A 17,878-nucleotide genomic window follows, 5' to 3' on the forward strand; every position below is an offset into this window, starting at 1 on the left:
AGCCTGTGTCCGGAAACGTTTGACCTCCATGTTACAAGGAAAACAATATGTCCATATTCCACTCCTATTTACTGTGATGTTACAAGAGTGATCGATGTAATGACCATTAAGTTCGGCGCACACAGTATACCTCTGGTGTAAGTTAGCATCAACTCTGTCCAGCACGAGTGAGGTACGGTTAATCAAGTCTGCCACAGCCATGATCCATGCAGCAGGATCTTTCTCCGATTGGACAGAGTTTCGTAAACAAGACTGTTCATCTGGCCCCACAAGAAAAAGTTCGACGGGATTAAATGTGGGCACATTGGTGGTCAAGCATGTGGTCCACTTCGACCGATCCACCTGTTCCCGTAGACTGCGTTCAGATGGTTTCGGACACAAACAGGAAAATATACTGTCTCGCCATCATGCTGGCACCACAATTCGTATCGAACGTCCAATGGCATATCTTCCAAGACCTCTGCCAACACGTGTTGCAAGAGTATCAAGTATCTGGCACCTTTTGGATGGTGAGAAAGGGTGTACAACAGCTCAGTCATACTATCATCGCAGATACGTGCCCAGCCACTGATGCCGATAGTGTGCTGATATCTTCATGTACATGTGGCTTTGGGGTTTTCTTGATCCAAAATGTGGCTACTTAGAGCATTCGTAACACCTTTCCTGTTCATATGCGCTTCGTCAGTGGAAAAGATTTTGCCTTGGAAACTGAGGAAAATCCACACACCAGTGTAAAAACCAAGTACAGAAATTTACATGTTGCAAAAAATACGCCGGAAGCGTGGCGTGTAGCTTCTCAATATGATATAGGTGGAGTTTCTGTTCATTCTGAACACGCCAGACAGACCAGTGAGACATTTCCAAGTTATGCACAATGGCTGGAGCACTTGCCGATGGGTCCTCTTAAGCTTGATGAAGTGCTTCCTCTTCCAATGCAACAATGTGCCGCCTTGTCGGAGCACCACAATTTGCTCTATCGCTTGTGGATTTCCACTTTCCCGCAGCCGTTGTTCTACTCTTGTAAACATCATGGGACGAGATGGAGTCACACGATTTGGGAAGTACTTCTGATACAGACGTTGAGCACCGTAAAGTCAACTGACGCATCCAGGAAGCGCGAAAAGAGACAAATTGAAATAAAGGATATCGCGTCATCTTACCATTTATGAATGTGGGTAATCTACTGCGAACTGCGTAAGAAACATCTAGGGCGTGATTGAGTAGCTCTTATTTTCCTTGTAACATGGAAATGAACCGTTAACGGACATAGGTTCCTATGTAAAACTTGATCTACTCACTCCACTCCACAACCTCTAGAAGTGTGTAAAGTGAATTGTGACACACCCTGTAGATAGCTCTAAGAGGGAGGCATTGATGAACTCATTGTCTAGCGCTCCACAAAGGCAGTAACCACGGGGACAAAAACTAATCGGGCATTGATAGTTTGGCGCTGGTGAGAGTACGTTAGGTGCGACTGGACGGTAGATAAACACGACGGCACAACAATTAGATACGCATTCGCAACTAAGAACACTTCGAGAAATGTTGTGGTAAAAGGGGTTAACTAAAGAGAGTTTCAGTGTGTTTTAGATAAATCAGAAAAAAGCTCCAAAACTGAGTTACTTATATCAACAAACCTATATGTTTTGGTCCAACACCTACACAAACTGCTCAACATCAATTGCAGCTGCTACCTAAGTAATTGTAGGGACAAGTATCTACTCTTGGTGTTCTGCTCCATTTACGACTGATATCGCTTCAGCTAGAAAAAGTCACTTTAGGGAGTAGACGGAAAGAAAGGAGTTCAGTTTTCAAGTCAGTCGGCGACGAGGTCATTAGAGAGCATAAGTTCTGACTGGGGAAGGAACTCGACCGTCGCTTTCCATCGGAATCGTCTTGACATAGCGTCAACCGATTTATAGAAATCACGGAAAATCAAAATCTGGATGGCCGGATGGGGATTTGAACTACCACCGACCACAATATGTATCCTGTGTCTTACCCCTATCGGTACAGCATATAAAATAAAACCACTAAAGACTTCTTTTTATTTTTCAAGACATCATGCTAATGTGATGATTTGAACAGTAGAGCACTGTAACACTTATGAATTCTTCTTAATGTATTATGCCAAACTCTGACAATTAAGGGCACGCTGGACGAGACGATATGGAACTTGGTGGGAAGTTTCTTGGTACCTTATAAGCAATTTGTCACTATCTGAAACTGTTTCATAAAGTTCCGGCTTCAAGTACGGTCCGAAAGACACACAGTTTCAATTTGTGAGGAAGTTTGAAGACAGAGCACAATCCACTGCAGAGCGACATATTCGTTCTGGAAACAATTCGCTAGTTTTCGGCGGCTAAGACATTTTTCTGCAATATCCTTTCATCCAGGAGTGCAAGCTCTGCTAGATATGTGGGAGAACATAATGAAGTTTGGAAGTTATGAAATATGCACTGGCGGAAGTAAAGCTCACGGATGTCAAGGTTCCGGGTTCGAGTACTCCAGCACGCACTTCTATGCAGAGTTAAAGATTCTTTCCAGAAACTGAACACGTGTGTGTGACAAAAAAATACACGCGTCTTATCTCAGACACTTTTTTTAGGAAAACAGGAGAAAGAAGAGACAGCAGACATACAAATTACGGTAAACTAGTTAGCTAATAAAGGAGCAAATGCAGCTTCTCTAAAAAACGCACCGCTTTAAGCTGTTGTGCCATGTGTAACATGACGGCTACTGACGTGAAGGTCTTTCCCGAGAAGACAGCGTACACGAATTCTGAGCATTTTGTGTAGCACAACATTTGACCTAACAGTGTTTTATGTGCTCGTGAAAGAGCACTCACAGTGGCCTTAAGCGATAACAAGACTATTTTGAAGACTGTGTCAGAAACACGAAAAGCATGAAAGATTCTCCTTGAGTTCATGGGGCGAAGACTAATGATTCTCAGAACTATTTCACGCGTGATCAACGAGTCACAGTTCACATGCACCTGCATTACTACTTAACCACCTGCTGCTAAATTACATAAAAACATGGCCATGGACGCTGTTAGTTAAAAGTCCAGTTTTGATAAGGATCTGACGAGAATTTCCATGAAAGCATCAGATTACAGGACCGTCTGTCCCGTGTACCAGCTACGTGAAGGGACGATCGCTTGTAATTACTCATTGATCTCAAGGAGAGAGCTTTAGTTCTGCAGTTAGCAGGACCTATGGGAACAGCGATAGCAAATTGGCTGGGACACGTGCCAACATTGGCCTCACTCTGAAAATACATGCGGTCGCAACGGACTGCAATATGATGACGAGTTTTACTAACCGTCAATCACGCTAATTCTGTTTATCACTTATCTTAACTTACACTTTGCCACTTAAACTTAAATTACTTTGCAAATGTGCTGTGAATAGCGTGTACGTTCTTTATTGTTTCGTTTCTGTTTCTACAAATGCACGTATGCTACACTTTTGAGCTGTTTCTCACTTCTTGGAGCGGTGTACCGTAGGTCTCTAGAAGAGTCTAGCGTTCCAAAAGATTGGAAAAGGGCGCAGGTCATCCCCGTTTTCAAGAAGAGACGCCGAACAGATGTGCAGAAATAGAGACCTATATCTCTAACGTCGATCAGTTGTAGAATTTTGGAACACGTATTATGTTCGAGTATAATGACTTTTCTGGAGACTAGAAATCTACTCTGTAGGAATCAGCATGGGTTTCGAAAAAGGCGATCGTGTGAAACCCAGCTCGCGCTATTCGTCCACGAGACTCATATGGCCATAGACACGGGTTCCCAGGTGGATGCCGTGATTCTCGACTTCCGCAAGCGTTTGATACAGTTCCCCACAGTCGTTTAATGAACAAAGCAAGAGAATATGGACTATCAGACCATTTGTGTGATTGGACTGAAGAGTTTCTAGATAACAGAACGCAGCATGTCATTCTCAATGGAGAGAAGACTTCCGAAGTAAGAGTAATTTCAGGTGTGCTGCAGGGGAGTGTCGTAGGACCGTGCTATTCACAATATATATAAATGACTTTGTGGATAACATCGAAGGTGCACTGAGGTTTTTTGCGGATTATGCTGTGGTATATCGAGAGGTAGTAACAATCGAAAATTGTACTGAAATGCAGTAGGATCTGCAACAAATTGACGCACGGTGCAGGGAATGGCAATTGAATCTCAATGTAGACAAGTGTAATGGGCTGCGAATACATAGAAAGAAAGATCCTTTATCATTTAGCTACAATATAGCAGGTCAGCAACTGGAAGCAGTTAATTCCATAAATTATCTGGGAGTAGGCATCAGGAGTGATTTAAAATGGAATGACCAAATAAAATTAATCGTCGGTAAAGCTGATGCCAGACTGAGATTCATTGGAAGAATCCTAAGTAAATGCAGTCCAAAAACAAAGGAAGTAGGTTACAGTACACTTGTTCGCCCACTGCTTGAATACTGCTCACCGGTGTGGGATCCATACCAGATAGGATTGACAGAAGAGAGAGAGAAGATCCAACGGAGAACAGCGCTTTTCGTTACAGGATCATTTAGTAATCGGGAAAGTGTTACGGAGATGACAGATAAACTCCACTGGAAGACTTTGCAGCAGAGACGCTCAGTAGCTCGGTACGGGCTTTTGTTGAAGTTTCGAGAACATACCTTCACCGAGGAGTCAAGCAGTATATTGCTCCCTCCTACGTATATCTCGCGAAGAGACCATGAGGATAAAATCAGAGAGATTGGAGCCCACACAGAGGCATACCGACAGTCTTTCTTTCCACGAACAATACAAGACTGAAATAGAACGGAGAACCGATTGAGGTACTCAAGGTACCCTCCGCCACACACCGTCAGGTGGCTTGCGGAGTATGGATGTAGATGTAGATGTATATCTATTGAAGCTACTTGCAAAGATTTTGTTGTATTAAAAAGGTGTTTTAGAGATTGTATGGAAAAACGCTACGGAAAATGTAAGAGGACAAAAAAGCAATTATATTGCTTCTCCCGTTAACGGAATATTTGTGATTCTACATAAGAAAGTAAGTCAATTGTTGTAATTGGTCCTCCTTGGAAATAATAGCTCTTTTAATGATTAGTGTGACAGTGTATTTGAGACAAAGAAGAAGTTATTTTATCACGAGGAACTAGGAGCAAACGCGAATGAGGCGACGTCTTAGGACAATGGTCTTCACAAAGAATGCTACCCACGGCCGCAAGAGGGTGCCTGCTAAGAATAAGAATTTTCTTTTGTTTCCCTCTCGTATATGGTGAGCCGCAAATTACTTCCAAAAATACTACAGTCCTCCCGTTTTTGTATGCGCTAAGGAACCGAGGCAGTGACGTAAACGTTAGTAAAAAAGCAAGACGAAATTACATGCAACGGCTGTTAATTTCTAAAAGGGATGAACAGTTTATAACTATGCTGGTGCAGGATGCAGAGGTCTTAATTTTTTGAAAAAAAAAGTCATTTTAAAACCACCAAGAGCTTCTGTTAAAATAATTGTTTATTAACTACAAATATAGTAAATAAATTATTATTTTAACAGCAGCTCTTAGTGGTTATGCAATGTGGCTTTTCTCTTTGTTTATAAATTTGAATTTGTTTGGAAACTTAAGTTCTTTGAAAATATTATTACATATTGACTCATACCTTTACCATTATGTAAGACATCTGTGACACCACCGTATCCAAAACACTGTATTTGCATTAATTTCTTCATGTGTGGGTCCTCCGTAGGAAAGTAATTTCTGAATTACGAAACCATTTTTAAAAAACTGCCGAAGAGTGTCAAATTATATAATGCAAGATACACTTTGCTTCACCATGTATGTGTATGACATTACTCGTCAATTTCGGCCTGTGACTGTTTTCAAATGTCTCAAATTACAATACCACAGTAAAAAGGTAACACAAGTAGTAAACATCGTTATGCTAACGATGTTTACTACTTGTCTTGCCTTTTTACTGTGTTTAGCATTGTAATTGCAGACGTTTCGAAATGGTGACAGGCCAAACATGGCCAGTATTGTCAGACACATAGAAGGTGCAATACCGGTGTTCCTGCATAATAGAATTTGCCAACCTGCGGTGTTTTTTTTAAAAAAATGGTTTCATCATTAAGATAGTGTATTTGAATATGCAATGTGTTACTTGGGTGAGTAATTAATGGAGAATCATTGATTTAGTATATCTAACACTACCTGTGACAACAATTTGTTAGATATGAGACATAAATGTAAGTCCGCAGCTCGTGGTCGAGCGGTAGCGTTCTCGCTTCTCACGCCCGGGTTCCCGGGTTCGATTCCCGGCGGGGTCAGGGATTTTCTCTGCCTCGTGATGACTGGGTGCTGCGTGATGTCCTTAGGTTAGTTAGGTTTAAGTAGTTCTAAGTTCTAGGGAATTGATGACCATAGATGTTAAGTACCATAGTGCTCAGAACCATTTGAACCATAAATGTAAGTCATCCCACAGCGAAAAACCAATGACAATTCTTAAGAGAAATATAGCCTATATACACAAAAAGTAAATGTTCACAAGTACCAAAAATATCGATTTTCAAATAAAAGAGGGTATCTGGGTTCATATTAATGTGGACATTTCGTCGGCATCATGGGTGCTGTGACTATTGATAAAAACAACTAAAACAGTTTCCTGCGTTAGTCATTTACTTTTCCACTACGCATTTCAACGGCTGACACTGTCGTCTTCAGGTGGGGAACTGTTTCGTTCATAGCTCGTGTCAGCGAAGAGCACAGACACCTTTCCACAACAATATACCAACGAAAATGTAGATTATTTTGTGTCTTTTGAGAGACATTAGAGTCGTAAAAAATGCTGCATACTGCTGCTTGTTGTATCTCCTCTCCACAGTACATTATGTTTAGACTGTCACTACAAAGGTGCATTCTTTGAACTGACAGGGTAAACATAAAACAATGAGATGAAAATAGTCATGGGTTATCTCTCAATGTCGTCTCGGACCTCCTTTTGCCCGGCGTAATGTAGTAGCTCTACTTGGCACGGACTCAACAAGTAGAGCCATGCTGTAATTGCGTGGAATGTGGTACTGCAATTTTCTAGCTGACCTAATCAAAGAAGAGATGCCAAAGTGAACAGGTACTGTTACCTGGAAATTAGAGATGATATAATCACTAGAAGAAATATCTTACCTGTTACGAAGTACACTGACGGAAAAAAATCACAACACCAAGAAGGAATTGTGTAACATGAATGAAAGTTGCGTCAGTCACATAAGAGTAGCGCTAGCAGCGCCACTATGTGGATTCAAGTCAGGTTTGCTTTAAATACACGCTGTAGCGATCGTGAGTTTTAGTTACCTTTGAGATTGGACGTAACTGATTTTAATCAAAGAATGCCTTTAAGGCGAGAAAGACATCATTATCAAAACATCAGAGAGATTGAATGCAGTGGTGTAGGAGGGCTATGAGAAGCTGGATGTTCCCTGAGCGGTATTGCAGATAAGACTTGGCAGGAACGTAGCCACTGTACCTGATTGCTGACAGCGGTGATCACGAGACTTTACGGTCCGAGCAAAACGTCCCATAGTGTGCATTTCACTGAACCCAAACCACCGCCATTTGTTTCTTCAGTAGGGTCAAGCGTGAGCCCACTGGAGGGCAGGGTGGAGGTCTGTTGTTTTTTCTGATGAAAACTGGTTCTTCCTCGATGCCAGTGATGGCCGTCTGTTGGTTATGCTCTGGGGTACTTCATATGACAGCAGGAACAATGTTGTGGTTATCCGACGCACCCTAATACGTCAGTCTGGTGATTCGACTTGTTGTACTGACGTTCACGAACAGCATTTCAGGGGGTGTTTCTGTGGTGTCACCGCCAGATACCACACTTGCTAGGTGGTAGCCTTTAAATCGGCCGCGGTCGATTAGTATACGTCGGACCCGCGTGTCGCCACTATCAGTGATTGCAGACCGAGCGCCGCCACACGGCAGGTCTAGAGAGACTTCCTAGCACTCGCCCCAGTTGTACAACCGACTTTGCTGGCGATGGTTCACTGGCAAAATACGTTCTCATTTGCCGAGACGATAGTTGGCATGGCCTTCAGCTGCGTCGTTTGCTGCGACGTAGGAGGGCGCCATTATCAGTTGCTATTGATATTGCGAAGAATGTACAGACAAGAGCTACGTTCAACATTGATGGATTAAAGTTAAGTATTCCACCAAGTACCACCTTTTTTCTGAAGTCTGAATTCCTTGTCCTGTTCCAGACCTCACGCCAGCCTGCGTGAGCTTGGACGCGTGCCTTTCGGCTTCCTCTCAATTTAGTGGGTTGGTCTCCTGCCAATCCACAACAGTTTCCCAATAAGATAATGCTCGCCCCGCCGGCCGCGGTGGCCGTGCGGTTCTGGGCGCTACAGTCCGGACCCGCGGGACTGCTACGGTCGCAGGTTCGAATCTTGCCTCGGGCATGGATGCGTGTGATGTCCTTAGGTTAGTTAGGTTTAAGTAGTTCTAAGATGTTAAGTCCCATAGTGCTCAGAGTCATTTTTTAATGCTCGCCCACATACCGCTGTTGTAACCCAATATGCTCTACAGAGTGTCGACGTGTTGCCTTGGCCTGTTCTATTACCAGATCTGTCTCTTGTTGAGCACATATGGGAAATCATCTGACGACAACTCCATTACCTGTCCCTGCATTGACCGATCGATTGCAACAGGCGTGGACCTCCATACCATAAACTGATATCCGGCACCTGTGCAACACAGTGCGTGCACGTTTGTATGCTTGGAGGCAACCTTCTGGCTGCTACACTGGTTATTAATATACCAGCATTTTGCATTGGAATTGGCTTATCTTGCGCTTACATTAACCTGTGATCTTGCAATGTTAAGCAAAATATGTTATATAGACAAATATATTCCCAAAATGTCATTACTTTATATTAACTATAATTAATATTTTTATTATCTATAATATTTGTTGATGTTGCGACTTTTACCCATCAGTGTACATGATCGTTCTGAAGGTGAAGTCACGTACTTTATGAAGTAATGTTGTGTTCGTAACGTACGCTCACTGGCTGGACAGTTGTAAACCATCACACGAATTCTGTAGGCTTCCAAACGTGCTTAAACTCAGCCAATCGGTGTGTTAGTAATGTCGGTATTTTAAACTGCACCGTTAACTAGCAGTGGTCCGAAACGATCAAGCTCTTTGTTAACCATAACCTAAATTTTACGTAATAATATTTGGTTTTGATGTAACTTAACAGTTTCAGCTACAACTTCAAACTGAACTTATCTATCTCTTTTAGCATAATTCTTTTTTACTTTTATTTACTTTCTCAAATGTCTTCGTGTAATTCAAGTTTTAGCATTTGGTTTGCATTTCAGACATTGTCGACTGTGAGGCCAACCTCGTATTCGCAGTGACAGGACAGGTTTTGTAAGGGGTAACTTCCATATACTGATTCCACGTGGCCTGATGTGAGGACACTGTTCATTCTTCGATAACTTTAAAAAGAGATATCTCAACAGATGAGGTCAACGTACGAGTTAAAATACACTCCTGGAAATTGAAATAAGAACACCGTGAATTCATTGTCCCAGGAAGGGGAAACTTTATTGACACATTCCTGGGGTCAGATACATCACATGATCACACTGACAGAACCACAGGCACATAGACACAGGCAACAGAGCATGCACAATGTCGCCACTAGTACAGTGTATATCCACCTTTCGCAGCAATGCAGGCTGCTATTCTCCCATGGAGACGATCGTAGAGATGCTGGATGTAGTCCTGTGGAACGGCTTGCCATGCCATTTCCACCTGGCGCCTCAGTTGGACCAGCGTTCGTGCTGGACGTGCAGACCGCGTGAGACGACGCTTCATCCAGTCCCAAACATGATCAATGGGGGACAGATCCGGAGATCTTGCTGGCCAGGGTAGTTGACTTACACCTTCTAGAGCACGTTGGGTGGCACGGGATACATGCGGACGTGCATTGTCCTGTTGGAACAGCAAGTTCCCTTGCCGGTCTAGGAATGGTAGAACGATGGGTTCGATGATGGTTTGGATGTACCGTGCACTATTCAGTGTCCCCTCTACGATCACCAGTGGTGTACGGCCAGTGTAGGAGATCGCTCCCCACACCATGATGCCGGGTGTTGGCCCTGTGTGCCTCGGTCGTATGCAGTCCTGATTGTGGCGCTCACCTGCACGGCGCCAAACACGCATACGACCATCATTGGCACCAAGGCAGAAGCGACTCTCATCGCTGAAGACGACACGTCTCCATTCGTCCCTCCATTCACGCCTGTCGCGACACCACTGGAGGCGGGCTGCACGATGTTGGGGCGTGAGCGGAAGACGGCCTAACGGTGTGCGGGACCGTAGCCCAGCTTCATGGAGACGGTTGCGAATGGTCCTCGCCGATACCCCAGGAGCAACAGTGTCCCTAATTTGCTGGGAAGTGGCGGTGCGGTCCCCTACGGCACTGCGTAGGATCCTACGGTCTTGGCGTGCATCCGTGCGTCGCTGCGGTCCGGTCCCAGGTCGACGGGCACGTGCACCTTCCGCCGACCACTGGCGACAACATCGATGTACTGTGGAGACCTCACGCCCCACGTGTTGAGCAATTCGGCGGTACGTCCACCCGGCCTCCCGCATGCCCACTATACGCCCTCGCTCAAAGTCCGTCAACTGCACATACGGTTCACGTCCACGCTGTCGCGGCATGCTACCAGTGTTAAAGACTGCGATGGAGCTCCGTATGCCACGGCAAACTGGCTGACACTGACGGCGGCGGTGCACAAATGCTGCGCAGCTAGCGCCATTCGACGGCCAACACCGCGGTTCCTGGTGTGTCCGCTGTGCCGTGCGTGTGATCATTGCTTGTACAGCCCTCTCGCAGTGTCCGGAGCAAGTATGGTGGGTCTGACACACCGGTGTCAATGTGTTCTTTTTTCCATTTCCAGGAGTGCATCTTGTTGCGTATAGTTTACTTCATCTAACACACGATGCTTTACTCAATATTAATTAACTGAAGCATCGATAAAAACGCCGTTTCATTTTAATAATCTCTATAGCTACTGCAATATTTTAGTATAAACCACATTCATTTTTTTTAAGTGACTCGTTTTTGTTTCCATTTAGCCCTTCTACTGCAGTATAATCAGTTCAGTCAATATGTAATAAAGGTGATTTGCTCGCGAATACTATCAGCTGTTTGTCAGCACTCCTGAATTCTATTTTCATCCACTGAATTATACTGAAAATCGGCATCCAGTGTCATTTGACACTGTGTAAAAATTGATAACTTGAGACATAAGATATAATGCCGACGTAGCGCGTGTTCGACGCCACAAGCATGACGTCACAAGCCAGCATAATAAAAGAAGATGCTTCGGGTGAAGGGAGGCCGTTCAGGAGGGATTCTCAATGAGTCAGGGCAGTTGCCAGCAGAAGGCAGTTTGGTTCGGCAGCCTCACATGAAACTGTTTGTCTTTGACAAATATCGTGGCGGTAACACCGACCATGGCCATTATGAAGACGAGTCAATTGTTTTTATTTTGTACTGAATCATAATGAACATATTGGAAAGTTTATGTTTGTTACTAAACGATTTCAAGTTCATTCAGCCATAATCTAAACCCGTGGACCTACAAATCTGGACAAAACGACTACAAAAAATGCAGATACATTCACAGGAAGCGATGATTTGAAGAACTAATGGATGGGAACTCGACTCATATGCCAGAAACTGAACACAAGTAGTTCTTAATATGCATATCTTTTTTCTGATTTAAGTAGTTCAATAGCGTAGCTTATTTTCTATCATATTAGTGATTCTATGTCGTGTCGCAGTGCATAACAAAATTTCTTACACAAAAAAGGGAAGTTTCAAGACATGAGTAATGATTTTATTACTTTTGTTGCGAAAATTTCTAACAGTAAAGAGAGATTATTGTTCTTTCTTCATGGCGGCTTCGCTGTACACCGAAGAATTGTTCCTCTGTTTTATCAATAAATTGAATATTCGCTTATTCAGAATCTATAAGCAATATTTTTGTGCGTAGACATAGCAGCGATAATTCAAGGTGAAATACGTTTGTCGCCTTATCACACGTATTTAATACGCACGTATTTAATGTAGGCGGCAAACTATGCCTTAATAGTACGTTTCACTACGATCCACATTTTTACACATCAGACGGGAAGCTACATTCAGCATGCTTTCCAAGTAAAAGCAAGCAAACCTGATGGGTTCGGAAGTCAACAACGAAAAAAATTAGGGTGTTAGTCCCGTCTCAGCGATGGTGTATCAGTTAGTGCTGGACAAGGAATCCTATCAGTTCCAATAAAAAGTAGCGACCTTGATGAAGATTGTCTGCAATAGCAGCAGAAACGTTGGTAGCCTAATTACGTAAGACCCGGACACACATTCAGAACGTTTTTTTTTGAAGCGGACTGCGGCCGCGAAAGTCTATCCTCTTAAACTGTACCGGTATTCGTTTGAAATGATTTAGGTACGCTACTGAAAACCTAAATCTGGATGCTCGTACGCGGATTCGAACCGTACTCTTCTCGAATGTGAGTCCAGTGTCTTAACTACAGAGCCGTCTCGCTGAAAAAATAAGCCATTCGAGAATTTTCTGGGACGAAAGCCACTTCCTCAGAGCATGCCATCGATTATCTCAAGGTTTAAATGTCGAGTGGGAAACAGTTTCTACCTTTGTCATCAAGGGCAGAAATCATTCAGTGACGCCAGAACGGTAGAAAATGTAAGGCTAGCCCGTTTTCATGGAACACGAAGTAAATGTTGTCGTAGATCTGACCACTATACGGGTGTAACTATTGAGTCTCAGAAAATATGATCCTCGTAAACTAGGAACGAGCTTTCGAAGACCCGCTAGACGCTGTAAAGAGAGCTATGGGCGGGAGAATAAAGGAAAAGACATTTTCTTCGACCTCGTGAAGGCGAGCGAGTAACTGGTTCACACATCCTATCGCTGAAAGATACACAGACGTATCTCCAGAATAGTCTACAGATGGTCTTAGGAATTATTCATAGATTTTACAATTCTTTTTATTTCACGATTTTTTATGTCTGTTTTTGCCTAATAGGCCGCAAGCGATTATAAAGTGTCTGGCGCAGGGTACATTGTACCAATGTTATCAAATTTTCCTCTTCCTTTGACGAATTGAGCAAGGTGTAAACGTCTTTATGCCTCTACGGTTACACTAACCTGTCTTATTCTTTTGAGCCCCCCGAGACGTTTACGATGGTCGTACCATAGTTGTATTCTTCGAATACAGGTCCCGTAAGCTTTCCAGTACCGTTTCGTGGGATCAGAGTCGTCCTACTTCAAAGGATTCCCATTTACCATCGTAGATTTGTTTAAAATGAACTTATTCAAACGAAGACGTATCACGTCCGTGTTCACTCTAATGGTGGGCAAGTTTCAGTACATGTTTACGTATCACAGAAAAGGTACCAAACTCGAATCTGAACGCAGATACTGCAATGTGTACGTCGTTTCCCCATCTTCTCGTTACTGAATAAAGCTACTGGCCGTCGTGAACCACTACATACTGTTGAGAACGAAGAACTGTTGACAGAAGTTTTACACGTTCCATTACCTTGGACAGGGAGCAACTTCTATTTGAATCTGCTGGTCATAAATGTCTGTTACAAGGTATTATTTCGTCAGTGACTTACGCTTTTCTAGTTTTCAGTTTATTAAATTAAAAAAAAAATCTGATATACACATATCAAAAGTTATGATCTTACTAGTGGTAGACAATAATGTTTCCGTCCTTTGAAGTCGTTTTTGTTCAGTTTTATAGGTTAGAGCTGGGGTATCTCCTTTATGATGTTGATGAAGGTGCGTTGTGGCATCTAAATACCTATTCTTCTTTCTTCACTTCTTCCTTGTAGGTCTGTTTCATTAATTATGATTGTCAGAATGTAACAGTTTTTGCTCCTCCTTGCTTACAATTGCATGTCTTCCATAAAGGATACTAAGATGGACGTGTCCGAGTCTTCTGCGTAACACACGTAGAAATAGTAGGGCTAATTTCAAGCAGAGCAACAAGAAACATACAGTTGGTGGATACGGATGGAGTAAAATTAGAACAGTGGCACTTCCCTTGTCGCTTTAAACTGTGGTAGCTGGGGAAGCTGTACGAAAGTTCATGCAGACACAGAGTCGCCAGGTTGTCTTCTTCAAGATTCCTGCAAAAACTATGAGCTTTTTCGGCTTATAGCACAGCATTCTATGGTAGTGAAACATGGACTGTGGGAAAACTGGAACAGGAGAGAATAGAAGCGTTTGAGATGCGGTGCTACACACGAATGTTGAAAATTATATGGACTGATAAGGTAAGCCAGGAATCTGCGCAGAATCAGAGAGAAAAGGAATACGTGGAAAACTCTGCCAAGGAGAAGGGACAGGATGATAGTGTAACGCCGGAAATGCATATCCTCCTATTTCCATCTATTGTACTATAAATTGTTTTTCCTTATTTTGTTACCTGAAGATATGACGTTTCTGTGTCTTTGTATATGGTAATTGTTTTACTATTTGTATATATATGCATTTATGTCGATGTATAATTGGTTTGTTTTGTAAATATTATTTGTATTTTTACGCTGGGCCTTGCCTAGGGAAAACTATGCTATCGAACGATTACATCGATAGGTCGTGTGGAGAACCAAAGGTTTAGGATCTTTGGTAGTGTTAACGCTGCCGCGTGGAGCGCGGGCAGAGAGAGTCTGGCCGGGGTAGGGCGGTGGAGCAGGTGTGTCGTGTGACGCTCCTGCGAGTTGCCGCGCTTTCGGGGTTTGGCAGCATGTAATTGCGCTCGACTTGCTATGATAGTTTCTGACACGGTGTCGCGGACGGGATGCATTAGCTGGTGCACATCAAGAGCCCGTTTCGCCTGGTGACCGTGTCCAGAAGAAGGCGCGCCAACATCCAGTTTCTGCAACAACGACGGCCGACAATAAGTGACTGTCGGCACCTCCCCGATCGACGACTGCAAACCTTCAATCAACCAACAAGGAAGACTAAAAGCGCGTAAAGTTTTAGAACTGTATGGCAGACCTCAGCTTTTAAAATTCTTCCGTTCACAAAATTACAGCAACTTAGCATGAACCTTTGTTGCTCATTGTCCCAATTGCATTACCAAGCAGGGTCCCTTCCTTTTCCGGAATGAACCCGAGTGTCGTTGAAATTCAAACGCCAGCATTAAAGTAATATCATTCCATTTTACTGCTTTAATTTCAAAGTTCAGTTAAGGTATTCATAGCTGGCTACAATATTTAGGTTACACAAGCACAAATTAAGAGTGCGAGTTTTGTTAGCATATTTTAGCTTACATGTAACTGCAGCTCAGCTTGGTACATACTAAATGTTACTATTGTTAATTGTCCAGAATCATTTAATTCAAGTTCAAAGTTAAATCTCTTATTTTTAAATTGCGTAGATTCAAGTAGCTTTTGAAATGATTGTTGAGGTAGCCCAAGACTAACCGTATTTTACTGAATTTCGTAGTGCTTCAGAAACAAAGTTCGCTATTAATTTCAATCACTAAATTAACTTTCAATTTTCCGGTTTTATTAATTCTTTTGCTAAATTAAGTCAGAGTGTAGCGAAATTTATTACTTCTGACAAACTTTCAGTTTTCACACAACACGTGTCAACCTTCAGTTGCCACGCTTTTAGTGCTAATTATATGTGCAATAACCTTTCTTTTTCAGTTATTATAGTAGTTGTCCATAGGACTGGCGACCGTAATTTTCCCCAAATCTCAAATATCTAATTAACGCCAATTAATTCTTAACGTGACTACTGCACATTTACTTTCTTTATTAATTTTACCCGTTTCTAAAAATTAATTTCCACCAATTTCATTTGCATTTTTCCTTTCATTTAGATGCAACCCTTTCCTCCCTCTTTACCGACAGATTAACTTCGGTGACGATTGCTTTTCCCAAATTTCCATTAGGTACACGCGGTTTAATTTTTCACTGTCATTAAGGTCGCTAAGTGAGGGGGAGATTACAATAGGACATCTGTTAAGACATCAGAGAATGACTTCCATGGTACTAGGGGGAGCTGTAGAGGGCAAAAGCTGTAGAGGAAGACAGAGATTGGAACACTTGCAGCAAATAATTGAGGACGTAGGCTGCAAGTGCTACTCTGAGGTGAAGAGGTTGGCACAGAAGAGGAATTCGTGGCGGGAGACCATGTTGAACATCTTTCCAAGTGAAATCAATGACACTCTGCCAGTGAGTTTTTAAATATTCATAGCTTTTTAGCAATGACTCGCAATTCCATTTAGTACTACACGATGGTTGCTAACAAAAAATAACTTTACAGAAAATACATGGAGCTTTTAATTAGGGAGTTATTCCCTAATGCTATGGTTTAACTCACAGCTTTCCCTCCTTTCCGTCCTTCTTAAAAGCTTCGCTCAGAGCAATTACTGAGTAATTAATAAGTCTGTTGGAATCGACTTGCCAAACACAGCTCTAAGGCGACGTCGAAAACTAAGTGGAGACCAAAGATATACAGGACTGTGACCAGCAAAGACGTTGAAAGAATAAATTAATCTTCTCTTATTGACTTTTTCTTTTTGCTTACATAATAATTACGCTTTAACTTTATAAAATATTGCTGTAACAGATTTTATCGTTTGTACCCCTGTCTTCGAGCAGCAGTCCAAAAATATCCAAGACTGATTTTATTCCTGGCGTACAAGCCACGTCAGCGCAGTGCCTACGGTGACTGCTTGAAGTAACAACTGTAAGCTAGAGATGTACACTATGTGATCAAAAGTATTCGGACACCTGCCTGAAAATGACTTACAAGTTCGTGGTAACCTCCATCGGTAATGCTGGAATTCAGTAAGGTGTGGGCCCACCCTTAGCCTTGATGAGATCTTCCACTCTCGCAGGCATCCGTTCAATCAGGTGCTGGAAAGTTTCTTGGGGAATGGCAGCCCATTCTTCACGGAGTGCTGCACTGAGGAGAGGTCAGTTGTGAGCAGATAGTGTCAAATAGTGGTAGTGCGGCCGTAGTGTGTCAATGTTGTTGAGTCACGAATCGCAATTGACGTACAGGCCGACCTCGTATGTTGACTGGCAGAGACCGCCGACAGTTGAAGAGGGACGTAATGTGTAATAGGCAGACATCTATCCAGACCATTGCACAGGAATTCCAAACTGCATCAGGATCCATTGCGAGCACTATGACAACTAGGCGGGGGGTGAGAAAACTTGGATTTCATGGTCGAGCGGCTGCTCATGAGCCACACATCACGCCGGTAAACAAGCTAAAACAATTTTTTGGTTTTGGGGGTGGGGAGGGGTGACTGATTTTATTCCCCGTGTGGACCGTTTCTCCCCCAAAAACCACTGCTTGTTACATGTATGACGAGGCGTGTAAGAAAAAACACAAATTTATGTGCTTCAAGGAAGTGGTACGCGTCTGCAATAGGAAGTATCCCAGGGTGGGGAAGCACGCATCCTAAAAGTTCAAATGTGTGTGTGAAGTCTTATGGGACTTAACTGCTAAGGTGATCAGTCCCTAAGCTTACACAGTACTTACTGAAATTATCCTAAGGACAAACACACACACCCATGCCCGTGGGAGTACTCGAACCTCCGCCGGGATCAGCCGCACAGTCCATGACTGCAGCGCCTTAGACCCACGCATCCTAAACCATATGTCATATTGCACGACTTTACAAATGCCATGTTGGATGAGATGAGGCGTATGTCATGCTATACGACACGACGTCATATATCGTGTTACTGTACTTGATACGGTGCATTATATTGCATGAAATGGGCACTAATATTAACAAGTAAAAAAGGGCGAATATATCAAGG

Source organism: Schistocerca nitens, chromosome 2 (assembly GCF_023898315.1).
Source record: "Schistocerca nitens isolate TAMUIC-IGC-003100 chromosome 2, iqSchNite1.1, whole genome shotgun sequence".
Lineage (NCBI taxonomy): Eukaryota > Metazoa > Arthropoda > Insecta > Orthoptera > Acrididae > Schistocerca > Schistocerca nitens.